Raw genomic sequence first — 14,511 nt, forward strand, 5'->3', positions numbered from 1 at the left:
CTTCAGAGGACAGCTGGTCCAACTCATACTTGAAAAAGAGTCCCTTTGATGAGATACTCAATAAATGATCATCCTGCTGTGGTTGGAAACCTCCAATCATAGAAAACCTATTATACTTTTGGCCCATTATATATTTGGAGAAACGTAATTGTTGGGAATTTTTTGTATCCTTTCATCGGACCTGAAGTTACCTTTGTAATGCCCATACATTGCTCCCATTTTTTCACTGTGAGATGAAATAGGACAAATCAAATTCCTTTTCCATAGGACAGCCTCTCAAAGATTGGAAGATACCTGTGATGTCTGGAGGCAGCTAGATGGCAGGCACAGGGGATAGAATTCTCGACTTGTAATGAGGAAGACTTGCATTCAAACCTGGCCTCAAAACTAGCTGTGTGACTGGGCAAGTGGACTAGCCCCTTTCTGCCTTAGTTCCTTCATTTTAAAAATGAGGATGACAGTAGCATCTACCTCTCAGGGCTGTTGGGAGGATGAAATGAGATAATGATTGTAAAGTGTTCTGCAACCTTTTTTTTGGAACATTGATAGATATTTTATTAATTTATATAGAGTCTTACTTCCCTTTTTTTTTTAAAGATTTTTTATTTTTAGTTTACAACACTCAGTCCTGCAAACTTTCAAGAGCTAGCTAGCTATTAGTATTATATTCCCAAGGCTTCTCCTTTCTAGATTAAATATTCCCAGTTCTTCCAACTGATCTCAGATGGCATTAACGTAAAATCCTTCATCTTCCCAAGTACCTTCCTCTGGACTCCAATGAATGCTTTCTTGAGGAAATGAGTCAGAATGTGGCAAGTGCCAAACGACACAGTGAAAGATGAACCTGACATCATCTGAAGGGATGAGAAGTGATTGGTCATAGACAGAGCAGTCATTTTAATAAATTGTGGGTGCACAGTGTGATATAGAGGAAAGGAGTTCTGAGTTTGGAGCCAGAGAAGCTGGGTCCCAGTCCTGGTTCTTTCACAGACTACCTATCTGCCAAAATATGTGTCTCCTGGACAAGGCTTACAGATTGTTAAGGAGCTAGGCATGGAAGGAGTAGGAAGAAATTAGATTACACTAAAGATCTTGGGTCATACTTTCAGATGATCACAAACTACTTTCTACAGCAAAAATTCATCTCTTTAATACGTGTATTCTCCCACGAATGTGGTTATGGCTATTGAGTACAATGATCTCAGAAAAAACTAAAGTTACAAACCACTCAAAGGTTAACAGAAAGATGCACAATAAATTAGTAACTGCATGGCACCAATGCCAATTTGCATCATATATGAGAGTGGTATCATCAAGGATGCATGTGATAAGAAAGGGAGGTGGACAAGTCATGTAATGAAAATGAGAGATAAACGACACACAACCCGAGTGGTGTATGATACCCTTGAGTTATTAAAAAATGAAAGAAGATCTCCAAAACATTGAGTAGATTTTCTTTGGAAGATTAATGGGAAAACACATACAAGAATCATATCTAGTAAGTTATGGAGGAATTGAAATTTGTCTAGGTTAAAGGAAAGTGCCCACTCAAATGAAAATGTGTATCTTTGAATGTATTGGTGTAAAGTATATACCTCTCCTAATTGAGACTTTTGTTCCTAAAGCAATTTTAATCTCTGACAACATTTTTAAACATTCCTTTATAGCCTTTTCCTCAGTCACTTGTAGGCTCTATATCATTTATCATGTCTTTAAATTTCCCTTTCCCTTACCAGTATTATTTCATTGATCATTGGCAATGTTCCAGATTCAATTTAACAAACATTTATTAAGCACCTACTCTGTGCTCACCACAGAAGTGGGCACAATATTTACTGGAAGAGCCCAACATTTAAGTGGTGATTGATTAAACAGCAACCTCCCTTGTTCTCCTCCAGTATCCTGGCTGTCATTAACTTTCTGAGCATCTATGGACACATCACCAAGTTTCTCTGAATCATAATGTCTCCAGCAGTAAAACACAGATAATGTATCTTATATTCATTAGAGTGCTTAGAAAATAAGTAGATTTGTAGCTTTGTATAAAGCAGAGTTCCTTGGGAGCCTCAAAACAACTTTGCTGTTGGCTTTTGGTTTGTTTGTTTGTTTGTTCCCTGCTACTGCTGTTGTTGCTTAATGGCCAATCACAGCCCAAGAAAACCAGAAGATAAGCAATTGCCCTTTAGACCCCTCAATGGCAGCGGCACATGCTATTTCTCCCTCAGAAGATGGAATCAACCACATAGGTGGCAGTGCTGAAAATTATTTGATTCTCTCATCTTAGCATCGCTGCACTCTGATATTTAGTTGATATTTAGTGTGCCACCCACCATTTTCCCTTTGGTTTTTCCTGAGGCTCATTGCTCTTTGAATGACTCTCTCTCTACTCATCTGTGCACTGTTTATTTCTCCTCCCTAGACAGGCTGTTGGCTTTTCCTCCACAGAGCAGAGCCTCATCTCCTTGGATCTCATTGACCAATCAAATCTTTCCAGGTTCATGCTGGCTGCATTTCTCCTCTAGGCTAATGCCATTAAAAAAAAACCACTCATTAAATACCTACTATGCTTAAGGCTCTGTTCCTGGAACTTCAGGATTTAGAACTAGAGATTATCTCATGGATCCTCCTCATTTTGCAAAGGGGAAAAGTTGATCTTTACAGAAGGGTAAAGCAATTTGTCCAATGTTATATAAGGAGCAAATAGCAGAATCTGGTTTTGAACTCCAGCCTGTGGACTCCAAATCAGTACTGTTACAACTACCCCTGCTTTATAACATCACCTCCCATTCTGATGGGGCCTGGCCACTATCATGTGGCTTGAAACATGTACCTTACTCTAATGTAATAATAAGCAAAGTAAATAATGACAGCAATGTGCCACACTCTTCATCTCCTAAATTCTAATCATCGCAGTGGCATTTTCTTAACCAACTACAAATTTTATTAACTCAGGTCCCTATTAGTTAGCCCAGACCTCTACATGACTACAGCCTATTGACTATTAAATGTGTTTACCTCGACCTATTTTAATGAAATGGTGTTGTTTGTTGTTAGAGGCCGCTCATCCCAATATTCACTTCTCATTTACTCCAGGGATCTAGCAAGAAACAAATATTCAATAAAGATGAGCCATATTTTAGTTGGTCTTGCTAAAGCTTAAGCAATAGTAACATTTGAATTTCAGTCATTGGGCCTGTTTGCTGTTCTCTTTCATGACATACTACCTGTTTTCCGTGTCTGTACGCAGATTACAAATGCTCCCCCTGCTCTGCTCTTGCTTCTGAGATCTCTCAGTTTCATTCAAGGTTCAGCTCAATCACCATCTCTGACAACAGGCCTTCTCTGATCTCTCTAGTTACTAGGCCCTCCTTACTCATAGCATTGTGCATTTACTTCATGCATTTTTAAGTTTATTTATTCTGTGCACAGTAGTTCTCCACTCCACCCCCAGTAGATTATAAGCACTTTCAAGGTAGAGACCATTTTGCTTTTGTCTTCATATTCCCCAGTGCCATGAGAAGCAATATGATATAGTAAATAATGAGCTGGCCTTAAAACCAGAAGACCTGGGTTCAAGTCCCACTTATCACATATATTGGCTGTATGGCTCCAGATAAGGATCCTGACCATCTCAGTGATCCAAACAACTTTCTAACCCTATAAACTGGAGAGAAGGTGATGACTTATACTGGCAAGGTGGATTTTCCTCACTCAGGTATTCTCTATGCCAATAAAATCACAAGTCTAGTGCCTACCTTGCAAACAGTAGTCATTTACCAGGTGTTTGTTGAATGAATCAATCACTGGGTGAATCTGCAGCTTCTATGAACTATTCAAGACAGGCTGAGCGCAGGAAATTCACAGGAATCAACTTCATCTTTGGCCCCTTGTTCCTCCATTGTTTTCACTGAGTTTTGGAACAGCCCTGTGTTTGTGAGCGTGACACCTCTAGATTTGCCTCTCTTTGTCTCTGTGTGAACAACCAAGCTTGCAATGGTTTTACACTTTAAAGATTACTTTTTGCCCTCATCAGAGAAGACTTTGTGCTATTTATTTAGTTGTGTATAATCTTGGGCAGGTCATTTCTTCTAATAGCCTTCTCTAGGCCTGTTTCTTCACCTGTAAAATGAGGGTCTTGGCCTAAGTGAAGCATACATTCCCTTTTGTATCTAAATTTATGATGCTATGCTCCTATGACAAGATTCCTTAAAAGCTATTGGATAATGCCTATGTGTACACCAAAATTTCCTTTAATAGGTGTGAAAATAACATCAATATGAAAGAGGTGAGTAGATCAAATAGTTTTACACTCAGCCAAGTGTACTTCAAATGTGTTTCCTAGATTTAACTAATTTTCTGTAATTCAAATATGCCTTGAAGGCAAAATGTTTTGTGGGAAATGATATAGACAGGCAGCCAAGAAAGATAGCTTATACTGATGTGTAATCTGACTTCTAATTCAGCTAGACAAACAGCTGCTCCTCATATTCCTCTCCTGCCCCCAGGATCTGGGTTGGCCCCAGGATGACAAAAATGAGCAAAGGATTTTGTCTGAAGGTCTCCACGCCACAGATAAAGGAATGAAAGAGGGAGGGGAAATTGAGGGGAGAGTGTCATTCCCTGGTCTGAAGAATCAAGAGACAAGCAGGTTCATTCCATGTTTCTCTTGACTTCTTCTTCCTTCATCTCTACAATATTCCCCAGACACATTTGAGAGTGGTCAAATATCAGTACCAGAAATGACTCAGTTTCCTTATGATCTTGTGTCCAAAGATAAAGGTAGTTAGAGGGTGAAGTGGACAGAGTGTCAGGTCTAGAGTCAAAAATACTCAACTTCCTGAGTTCAAATCTACCCTCAGAAACTCACTAGCTGTGTGACCCTGGGCAAATCACTTAACCCTGCTTGCCTCAGTTTCCTCATCTGTAAAATGAGCTGGAGAAGGAAATGGCAAACCACTCCAGTATCTCTGCCAAGAAAACCCCAAATGGAGTCACAAAGAGTTGGACATGACTGAAAAGACTAAACAACAATAAATATTATTAGGCTGCCCGTAATTGCCCCATTTTCCTTCTCCTTCCCTCCTATGTTCATATTGTCCTAGACTCACCAGGAGTCCAAAGGAATCTAAGTCACAAACCGTGGTGTGTTTGAGTGTAACACTGATGTCAGCTCCTAAACCACATACACCATGGATTCTAATCCTGGCACTGCCAACAGTTATCTCCATGGTCATGGCCAAGTCACGTCATTTCTCTGGGCCTCAGTTTCTTCAAATGTAAAAAGGGAACAATAATTCTTTCTAGGATTACTGTTGACATTCAAATGGGATCAGAGGAATTTAGAACTAGATAAAACCATAGGCATCCTGTAGTCCAACCCTCTCCTTTTTTTTCAGAAACTAACAACTGAAATTTCTACAACACTTCAAAGTGTGTGAAAATATTCTCTTACCAGGCATTATGAAATAGGCAATCTGAGCACTATTTCCATTTTACAGAAAAGAAAACCTAAGTGAAGTGGCTTACCTAGGGACACAACAATTAGCAAATGGCAGAGCCAAGATTTTAATTTAGAGCTTCTGACTCTAAATTCTACATTCTTTCCATAGTATCACGTTGCATGGTACAATGGAAAGAGGTCCTGGGTTCAAATCCTGCCTCTGATACTACCTATAAGACCTTGGGCAAGTCATTCAACTTAGGGGACCTCCCTTCCTTATCTATGAAACGGGTATATCGGACTAGGTGGTATTTGAGGTCTCATCTAACTCAGTCTATGATACTATGATTCATTGTCTAGATAGGAAAAGGTTTTAAAACATAGAAGCATTCACATATAGAAGATTCTTAATATTATCGTGATATACGTATATGTGGGTACATATATGTGTGCAGATGGATGGATGGATGGATAGATAGATAGATAGATGGATGGATGGATGGATGGATGGATGGATGGATGGATGGATGGATGGATAGATGGATGGATGGATGGATGGATGGATGGATGGATGGATGGATGGATAGATGGATGGATGGATGGATGGAGGGATGGATGGATGGATGGATAGATAGATGGATGGATGGATGGGTAGATAGATGGATAGATGGATGACAGACAGATCTAGATAAAGTATATTATATAGAGTAAAACTGTATTTTTCCATGGCTTGGGTCTATGCTTCCTTCTTAGAACATGAGAAACCAGTAGTAAGCCAGAGTCATTACTCAATGTCTGACTCAGCAAAAACAATTATAACTATAAACATCTAGAACCAATAAGTGTTCTTTCTACTAGAACATATAATCCTGGAGTAAAAACCCAGAGTCTAAGACTGATGAAAAATCTACTGAGATTTATACATATTTATTTCACTGAACTCATCAATCTAGTACTCCTCCAGTAGTATAGATCACTATCCATGCACCCATGTCTTTCAGTCTGGTATTTTATCTTTGTTATGCATGGACAAAATTAAACTCTGCTTGTGCCACTGATCTAGAGATGAGGTTCTGAGTATTCAAAAAGAATATAGTCCCTTCTTAATTAGTTCATCAACAGAGGAGGAAAGCAGGACATAGAATGGCAACTATTTGTGACGACAGAGGAAAGAGGGAAACCAGAACAAGATATCTGGACGCAAATTAAATAAACCTCATGACTTCCTGCCTCTTCCCCCATTACTCCTTTCTACTAAAGCTACTAATGGAATATTTGACAGTTGGATTTTTAGCTCTTTTCCTTTCCCTGTGGAGGTGCAAATGAGCAGTGAAATAACCCAGAGGTGGGCAGGACCATAGGATCTTAAATCTAGCACTGGCAGTGACCCCAGTGGCCATGTAGTTCAACCACCTGATTTTACAGATCAGGAAACTAAGGCACAAGAAGGTTTATTGTCTTGTCCAAGGCTATCCCAAAAGTGTGAAAGGTAGGATTAATTAAACAGAAATTGAATAGAATTGAAAATAGAGCATAGATTGAATCAAGCATTCACTTGGCTCCATGGAACTATGCATGATTCCCAGTCATCATCCCATGGTACATACTTAAAGAACTGCAACACACTTTTCTACTTGGCTGACACTATCTTGGAGCTCCAAAGTTTCTAGATGCCAGGGAATCTAGAAAGGCTAGAAGTGCTATTGGCCTGTAATTCATTGCATATGCTCAAGTGCCCAATTCATTACATGAGGACTACCTCTACTGATGACAAGGAAATCACCAGGCACCCATCTCTTTGGGCTTTCTAGACCAATTCCTCCTAACTGCTATTTTGTTCTCCACTGTCGTTATTTTAAACATATCTCATTATTTTTAATCATGTCCAATTAAAGGCACTTATATATTCATATCATGTATTTAATAGCAGAGACTCACTTCGGGGGCATTAATAAAATGCTGTTATCACTTATTTAACCTTTAGAAAGTTCACAGATCTCTAACTTTGCCTGGCTCTAAGATTTGCATTCATGCATTAGTCATTTCCCAACTGGACCATTTTAAGAGCCTCTTGGCAAGCCTGTCCCATTCATCTATTATGTGTTTACAATCTATTCAAAATTTACAGGCTACTTGGGTTTTTTCCATCCTCTGAAGATCCTGTTTCACTTCTCCATTCTGCCAGTCTCAATGACTTAACTCTTCACCTGAGAATAACTTTTGAAACTTTCCTAAGACTGCTTCGCCTTTATTTCCCCTGCAGGGCAAAAGTAAGCACCAGTGGACAATACAGGGGGCAGTGTGATATACTGGAAAGACCACCTAGCCAGGGATTCTGGAAGTCTTGATTTTAGTCTCAATTTGACCACTGACTAAGTTGAGTAACTTCTGTATCTGAACCTGGCTCCTTCACCTATAAAATGGTGAGGTTGGATTGGATAATCTTAAAGAGCCCTTCCTCTCTAATATTGGATGTTGGAGGCAGAGAGAATCCTTGTAAGTCAAAGATTTCAGTTAATGAATACTTAATTCACATTGCTCCAGTCAATGTCCTGCTTAGCCTCACAAAACGTCTAAGTGAATTAATTCCCTGGAGACTGAGGGTTTCAAAGAGTGGGAACAAAGGAACTTCATTTCTAATAATCAGGCAATTTCTACTGAGTTGAGATCAATGCAATTTATACTTAAGGAGAAATGTGAGTTTATCTTCCAAGAAAACCTAGTTTTCTGCCCTTTCCTTAACCACCCAGCTCAATGGAATAGCAAAAAAAGCATTTGGACTTGAAATCAGAAGGATGGTTGTACAGAGGCTTTCTCCAACAATTGGTTGATTGACCATGGCCAGGTCACCTTGTCCATGAGTGTTAATTTCTGCGTCTACAGAATGGAGTTGCTAATTCTTATATTGCCTCCTTTACTTTATTGTAATAAACAAAGTATTTCCTGCCTTAAAGTGCTATAGAAATATGAACTATTTTTTAAATTTTGTTTTAAAATACCTGCTCTGGGTACAGAAGCATTAATCCAATCCACAACATCTACTTCACTGGCTAGCAATAATAATAGAGCTACCATTTCTATAGCACTTTAAGGTTTGCCAAGCACTTTACTTACATGCACTCATTTGATTTTCACAATGATCCTGTGAGGTAGGAGCTACTGTTCTCCCATTTTACAGGTAAGAAACTGAGACAGAGTTTAAGTGACTTGCCTACCTATTGAGTGGCTGAAGTAGGATTTGAATTCAGGTCTTGGTTGATGCCAAGTTCAGTTCTCTATTTACTGCACCACCTAGTGGCCCTCATATAATTATATTCCTGTTCCACCATCAATAGTAATACCTTTCACTTTGATGTTCTTTCATATTCTCTGGACCTACTCCCCTTAATTTGATCCCAGGTCTTCTCCCATCAAATTCAGTTCTCTTCCAACCAAACCATGAATTTAATCCAAGTCAATTCACCAAACATGTTTGAGAACTTACTGAACTATAGTAAAACTCACAGTAGTCAGGGCTTATCTTAATTTTCATAGAATCATAGATATTCATAGAAGCTTAGAATTGGAGAGTTGGAAGGAATTCAAGAATTCATCTAAATTAATCCCCTTTTCTTGCAAAAGACAAAACTGAGACAGAGCCACACAGATTCAGAGCTGGAGGGCACCATTCAACTAGTCCAATCCTTTCAATTTACAGATGAGGGAACTGAGGACCAGGAAGGTAGAATACTTTGTGTAAGGTCACATAACTAGGTATTATTAATAAATGTTTGTTAACTTATTAGAACTAGGAATGAATGAATAAAGGAATGATAAAACAGTTATTACTTACTGTGTACCAGCACTGTAGTAAGCATCATGGCTACAAATACAGATCAAAACAAGACAGTCCATTCCCTCATGAGCTTTCATTTTATGAGGGAAGACAACACATGGTTTGGAAGTGATATGAGCCTGGTTTTAGGCAAAAGAAAGTGAAAACTCAGAGCCCACGATCATGGAGACAAAGAAGTATAAAAGGTTCTGGTGGGAAGGGGGATGATAAGGATAGCCAAAATATAAACAGCGTGGTTTGGAAATATCAGGAAAGTCTCTTGACCCAAAGTCTAGAACTCTTTCCACTAACCCTCTAATGCCTCTAAGTGACATGTCCAATAACGTTTCTCTTAAGTGAGTTTGTCAAGTTCTAAAGTAGCTAAGAGGCAATCATAGGGATGCCCATGTTGGTGTGATACCACTCATTTTCTGTAATTCCATTCAGATCTTTTTTCACTTGAAAATTTATTAAATAAGCTGCCCATCAGCTCTATTTGGTCTCTTACTCTTGCAGACTAGAGACACAAAATTTTAGAATGCTGGAACTGCAAAGAACTGTCAGGACCAGCCAGTCAAACCTCCTCGTTTTACGAATAAGGAGTTTGAGTCTAAGAAATTCAAGGGGACTATGTCCAGGTTACGTAGCTGTCAAATGATAGAGATGTGACTAGAACCCAGGGCTGCTGATTTTTAGTCTAATGTTTTTCTACTCTTCCATATAGTCTATATTGGGAAATCTAACAACATAGTCTTATCAAGGTCAAAATTCATCTATGCAAAGCAAATATGGACAGGCTCACTATCTTGGGATGACATTGAGATGTTCTTTACATGTATACTACTGTCCTGTGCTGAGTAGCAGACAAAAAAATCTTACTTATGTATGGTCTAGTGATAGAAATTATGCAAAGTAAATTAAAGAGATATCCTCTAAGAGATTTAATTGGAGGCAGGCAAAATGGATGCACCCCTAAGATAGGAAAAAAAATTCTAGAACAAAAGATCCTATGTTAAATGCCTAAACTTAATAATGAAACACCTGGAGGTGGTCCTGCCTGAAATGAGTGAGCAGGTCAAGTTTGATTTGGCTACTTAGTGCAAATCTCCCCCACCCCCACCCCTGCCTCTGCCTCCTGTTCTATTGCTGTGAATCTGTACCATGGTCCTAGTCCTTAGGAGAGAAGAGGAACAACAGGATGATAGGATTTTGCAAATGAGTACCTTAACAGCAATTCATAACTGTAAAGAGTCATATAAACATAAGCTATTGTTAATAATAATCTAAAAGGGTGGTGTCCACCTAATGTAGTGCCCTCTACTTTTGTTTTTTCATCCAGACTTACATTTTCATTGAGATATGGACATCCTGATGTGAAAGCTCTTTTCACTTGTACAGGTTAGCAACTCACCTCTCCCTTATAGGCTTAGAACATTAATTAGGGCACTGAGAGGTTAAGTCACTTGCCTAAGGTCACCCAATTAATATGGAGGCATGACCTGAATCCAGGTTTTCCTATCTCCAAGTTTGGCCCTCTGTCTATTACTGAATGCTGCTTTGGCTTTTGCATGAATTTACAACAAATTCAATTGTTTTTATTTTCAACAAATTTTTGACAAATTCAATTAGATTTAGAGACCATCTAGTCATTGGATGTCAGAGCAGGAGATGATCCTAGAGATGACCTAGAACAACTTTTCTCCTTTCACAGGTAAACAAGAGGAGGCCCAGACAAGTGTGATACCTTGTCCAAGATAACATATTCGTTCCTGACTGAGAACTGAGGGCGAAGTCCAGGTTCCATGCTATCAATTGCAGTTCTTCTAGGATCCTAGATATTGGCTATGAATGCCTTATTCTGAATGCAGCTAGTTTTCCACTTTTCAACAATGTAGAAGACTATAATTTCACTAAAACTGAATAAAATTGGTCCCCCAAACTTATAAATAAACTGATGGAGTCGAGAGGCTAATTAGCCTGCCTCATTTTTCAGACTTCCCAAATCAGCTGCTGGAAACCCCTTCACCTGAAACAGACATAAACCAATCATGAATCATTAACTAATATAGATTTTTTGCACTTTATATGTGCCTCAACAACTCTCCTGATTGATGGAGTTCACTGATGGCTTTTTGGATGAAATATTCTTATTCGATAAGTGCAAAGCTAGCCATTGATGTGACCCTGGAAATCTACCACTGCCATGACACCTACTCTACATTGTCCTCACGTGCTCTGGATGGGGCAGCTTTTTAATTAAAACACATATGTATTATCGTGCTAATTTCTTGGCACCATATCTTAAAGAGGAACATTGGAAAATTGAAGTATGTCCAGCTGGAAGATGACCAAGAGGGCGATGGGAGGGACTTGCGCCAAGTCACAATGAAATGGCCAAAGAAGATAGAAATGTTTATCTGAGAAAGAAAAAGAGCAACGTTAGAAGGCATGTCATGTGGAAGAAGGAGTAAAAATAGTCTAATCCCAGAAGTCAGGACTAGGAGAAAATTATAGGCAGGAAGATTTTAGTTAGATATAAAGAACAACATTCTAAAAGTAGAATGGGCTGCTTTGAAATGTAATGATAATGACAGCTTGCATTTCTCCAAAGCTGTAATATTTATAAAGTTTTTTTTTTTTAAATAACCCTATAAGTAGTCTTCACAGGACAATCTAGAGCCAGAAGGGACCCCAGAGGCCATCAGGTTCAGCATTCTCATTTGACAGAGCAGGAAATTGAGGACCAGGGAGTTGAATAACTTGCCCGAGGTCACACAAGTAGCCAGAAGCAGAATACAAACCCAGAATCCAGGCCTCCAATTCCTAAGAGCTGTAGTTCTTTCACTCTACCATTCCTCATATCCATCACCAATCAGAACCCTGAGGGTCAGAGACATAAAGTGATTGCCCAAGGTCAGAAACGTCAGAGGCAGAACTTGAACACAGGCCTTCTCTCTTTACATTCTATATTCTCTCTACTAAACTGCACTACCCCTTACAACAGGGCCTTCAGTTATCTATCCTTGGAGGTTTCCAAACAAGGACCCATTGGCTGCTTGACAAAAGATGGCATCAAAGGGCTCTGTGTTTCAGGTTGTAACAGTTAAATTCAATGACCTTTGGGGTTCTTTGAGATTCCCAACTCTGGGATTCTAGGATTCTTTGCAGTAAGTTGTGGTGTTATCAACAGTTTAGTCCCTGTGTGATAACAAGAGTCCAACAAAACTCAGTATCACAACTGATTTTTATTATTAACGGGGAAAGGAAGGGAAAGGAGGAAGGGAATAAGGCTATTATGCTATTATATAGTGCCTACTATGTACCAGGCCCTGTGCTAAGAGCTTTACAAATATCACCTCATTTGAAGCAAATGTTACACAACCTTGCTTGCCTTTTAAGGCCCTATAAAGTCAGAAAGCAAGATTTGCATCACGAAGCTGGCCGGGGTGACTCCTTTGAGGGAACCTCACATCTTGCCTGACAATCCCAGTGGAATCAGAATTTCATTCACACTTGTTTCATTCTTCATAATAGACATCTCTTGCTTGGAAATTTCACAAAGCTGACTGCTCCATTATTTATCTGCTACATGTCCTAGCCAAACAAGCCAAGGTCATTTCTGAAATGTTTTTTGGTTTATTTATTTTGTCATTTGAGGGTCATAGGATCATAGACTTAGAGTTGGAATGAACCTCAGAGTCCATTTAGCTCAACCATCTCATTTTATAGATGAGGAAAATGAAACCCAGAGAAATTCAATGACTTGCCCAAGGTCATACAGGATCTCAGAAATGGGGTCTGAATCCAGGGTCTCTAACTCTAGAGCAGGTGTTCTTTCCACTATATAATATTTTCTTCTCCTACAGAGGAATGCTCTTTTTGAGTGTTTGACTAGCTTAAGGATAAGATTATAAAGTAATCTTTGACCAAACTAAACTTCTGAACTTGCCATTCTTATCAAATTTCTTGAACTTCTGAAATTACCATTAAGAGGCTTGTACCTGGACAATTCTCAGTCACTTCTCTGAAGACGCCTCTTTGCCCATGGGACACACTACCCGCCATGATGAAATAAGTTTGATTGAGAGTGTCCCTTCAAAGCAAACCAATGATTGCAATAACTAACATTTATGTAGGTTTTAAATTTTGCCAAATGTTTTACATCAATTATTTCATTTTATTCTCACAACAATGCTAAAAGTTAGGGGTTGTTATTAACCCCATTTTCAGATGAGAAAACAGAGGTTGGCTAAGCAATTTACCCAGGATCACACAACTTGCAAGTATGTGAGGCAGGATTCAAACTAATGTCTTCCCTCTTCCCCCATCCAGCACTCTCCCTTCTGCACCACCTAGCTGGCTACATGGTATTCAAGTTTATCATTTAACAAGTATGAGGACTCTCCCACTCTCAAAAAAATCTGCTCTCAAATTCTGGACAGTCTCTACCTACAACTAAATTAGGCCCTCATACTCAGGCTAAAACTAATGATCTGAAGAGTTGAACTCAGTCAAGAGGAGCTCTGTCTGAAAGTGTGGCATCTGGGTAAGAGAAACAGCAGGGCGTTTGAAGACAAATGAACGAGGGGGAAGACAAAACTGAATCAGCCCTGCCAGCTAGTAAAGTATGTGCCTTTGTCATTCATTCTATCTAAGGATCTAGAAAAAAATGTCTTAGTCTAGTTGGGTTCCATGGAAAATGACTTTACCAAGTTAGGGAACGGGTTCCTACCCAAGGCCCTGAGTGACCAAGAATCTGTTTTCTATTTTCTAGTCATAGATCAGGTAAAGAAGCAAAGGTGTATAATAGCCAACATTTATAGAGTACTTTTGAGGTTTGCAAAACATTTTATAAGTATTATCTCATTTGACCCTCACAACAACCCTAGAAAGTAGGTACTACCATTATCTCAGTTTTTACAGATGAGGAAATGGACACAACAGAACTTAAATGCCAAGGTTAACACAACTGGTAAGTGCCTAACGCGAGTTTTGAATGAGTCTTCCTTACTCCAAGTCTAATATTCTTGATTACTATACCCATTCAGCCCTGTACAGGAGGGAAGGATTCCATACCAATTGTCTTTGGAGTACATCTTCAGGGTAAAAAGACTATTATTAAAATATTGGGGGTTTCTTCTAGTTATGCCATCTCTGTTCCTACAGCTAACATTACATTTAAGGATGGGCTCCCCCTCATTCAAAAGTAATGGTTTCAAATACAAGATCTGAGACTTAACTTTAGAGGTTTGCCCAC

This window comes from Trichosurus vulpecula, chromosome 7 (assembly GCF_011100635.1).
Source record: "Trichosurus vulpecula isolate mTriVul1 chromosome 7, mTriVul1.pri, whole genome shotgun sequence".
NCBI lineage: Eukaryota > Metazoa > Chordata > Mammalia > Diprotodontia > Phalangeridae > Trichosurus > Trichosurus vulpecula.